Raw genomic sequence first — 2,500 nt, forward strand, 5'->3', positions numbered from 1 at the left:
CAGGAGAGGGTCTGTGATGGCTTTGAGGTGTGCCAGGAGCAGGCGCTCAAAAGACTTCATTACCACAGATGTAAGGGCGACCGGTCTGTAATCATTTAGTCCTGTTGGCCTTAGCTTTTTGGGCACAGCGATGATGGTGGAGGACTTGAGACAGGCTGGTACATGGCATGTCTCCAGGGAGGTGTTAAAGATGTTGGTGAACACCGGAGACAGCTGGCCAGCGCAGTGCCTGAGGGTGGCTGGAGAGACAGAGTCCGGCCCGGCTGCTTTGCGTGGATTCTGCCTCTTGAAAAGCCCATTAACTTCTCCCTCCTGAAAGGAGAGAGTCGTTTCTGTAGTATGGGTGGGGGATGGGGCCTCTTGGGTGGGAAGGGGTGGTTCAGGACAGTCCAATTGTCTTTCAAATCTACGGTAGAACTCGTTCAGGTCGTTGGCTAGGCGGGAGTCGTTAGTGGTGTGGGGCGCTCTGGGTTTGTAGTTGGTGATGTGCCTGAGCCCTTTGGCAGACAGAAGCAGCGTCGTTAGTAGAGAACTGGTGTTTTAGTGTCTCTGAGTACAGTCGTTTAGCCTCTCTCACCGCTTTGCTAAACCTGTTCTTCGACTCCTTGAATCTGTCTCTATCCCCACTCCTAAACGCTTCCTCCTTCTCCAACCTCAACCTTTTGAGCTTTGCTGAGAACCAGGGCTTGTTGTTGTTAAAGTTCACCCTGGTACGTGTTGGGATACAGCAGTCCTCACAGAAGCTGATGTACACAGCCTCTGTGAGTTCATCCAGACTATTGGTAGCAGTCGTGAACATATCCCAGTCAGTACAGTCTAAGCACGCCCGCAAATCTTCCACAGCCTCACTGGTCCACTGTTTAGATGTCCTCACAGCAGGTTTACAGAGTTTTAGTTGCTGCCTGTATGCACGAATCAGGTGGACCAAGGGAGTTCTGTGCGAGCCGAACAGCCCCGTGACCCACAAGAGAAACATCCCCGCCAAATTCGAGCGTTTGACGGGGTCTATCCGTGAAAAAATATTCACGTTTTTGAGTGCACATGCATTTCTGCTGCAAATGCCTCTGGAAGTTTCATGCCGTTCGTATGCCAATTGTGGCAACACGAAAATGACCCGTTTTCCCATTCCGAGGGATTTCTGTGCGACCCTAACAGCCCCGTGAGCCACAAGAGACACATCCCCGCCAATTTCTAGCGTTTCACGGGGTCTATCCGTGAAAAATATAGACGTTTTTGAGTGCACATGCATTTCTGCTGCAGATGCCTCTGGAAGTTTCATGCCGTTCGTACGCAATGTGGCAACACGAAAATGACCCCTTTTCCCATTCCGAGGGATTTCTGTGCGACCCTAACTAACAGCGCCCGTGAGCCACAAGAGAGACATCCCCGCCAATTTATAGCGTTTCACGGGGTCTATCCGTGAAAAATATAGACGTTTTTGAGTGCACATGCATTCCTGCTGCAAATGCCTCTGGAAGTTTCATGCCGTTCCTATGCAATGTGGCCACACAAAAATGACCCGTTTTCCCATTCCGAGGCATTTCTGTGCGACCCTAACAGCCCCGTGAGCCACAAGAGAGACATCCCCGCCAACTTCTAGCGTTTGACGGGGTCTATGCGTGAAAAATATTAAAATTTTTGAGTGCACGTGCCTTTCTGCTGCAAATGCCTCTGGAAGTTTCATGGCGTTCCTATGCAATGTGGCAACACGAAAATGACCCCTTTTCCCATTCCGAGGGAGTTCTGTGCCACCCTAACAGCCCCGTGAGCCACAAGAGACACATCCCCGCCAATTTCTAGCGTTTCACGGGGTCTATCCGTGAAACATATAGAAGTTTTTGAGTGCACATGCATTCCTGCTGCAAATGCCTCTGGAAGTTTCATGCGGTTCGTACGCAATGTGGCAACACGAAAATGACCCGTTTTCCCATTCCCAGGGATTTCTGTGCGACCCGAACAGCCCCGTGAGCCACAAGAGACACATCCCCGCCAATTTCTAGCGTTTCACGGGGTCTATCCGTGAAAAATATCAATTTTTTTTTGACTGCACATGCATTTCTGCTGCAAATGCCTCTGGAAGTTGCATGCGGTTCGCATGCAATGTGGCGACACGAAAATGACCCGTTTTCCCATTCCGAGGGATTTCTGTGCCACCCTAACAGCCCCGTGAGCCACAAGAGAGACATCCCCGCCAATTTCTAGCGTATCACGGGGTCTATCCGTGAGAAATATTCACTTTTTTGAGTGCACATGCATTCCTGCTGCAAATGCCTCTGGAAGTTTCATGCGGTTCGTATGCAATGTGGCGACACGAAAATGACCCGTTTTCCCATTCCGAGGGATTTCTGTGCCACCCTAACAGCCCCGTGAGCCACAAGAGAGACATCCCCGCCCACTTCTAGCGTTTCACGGGGTCTCTCCGTGAAAAATATCACATTTTTTGAGTGCACATGCATTCCTGCTGCAAATGCCTCTGGAAGTTTCATGCGGTTCGCATGCA

Source organism: Petromyzon marinus, unplaced genomic scaffold (genome assembly GCF_048934315.1).
Source record: "Petromyzon marinus isolate PM22_M1 ecotype Great Lakes invasive population unplaced genomic scaffold, UKy_Petmar_22M1.pri1.0 PM_G_Scaffold_350, whole genome shotgun sequence".
Classification (NCBI taxonomy): Eukaryota; Metazoa; Chordata; class Hyperoartia; order Petromyzontiformes; family Petromyzontidae; genus Petromyzon; species Petromyzon marinus.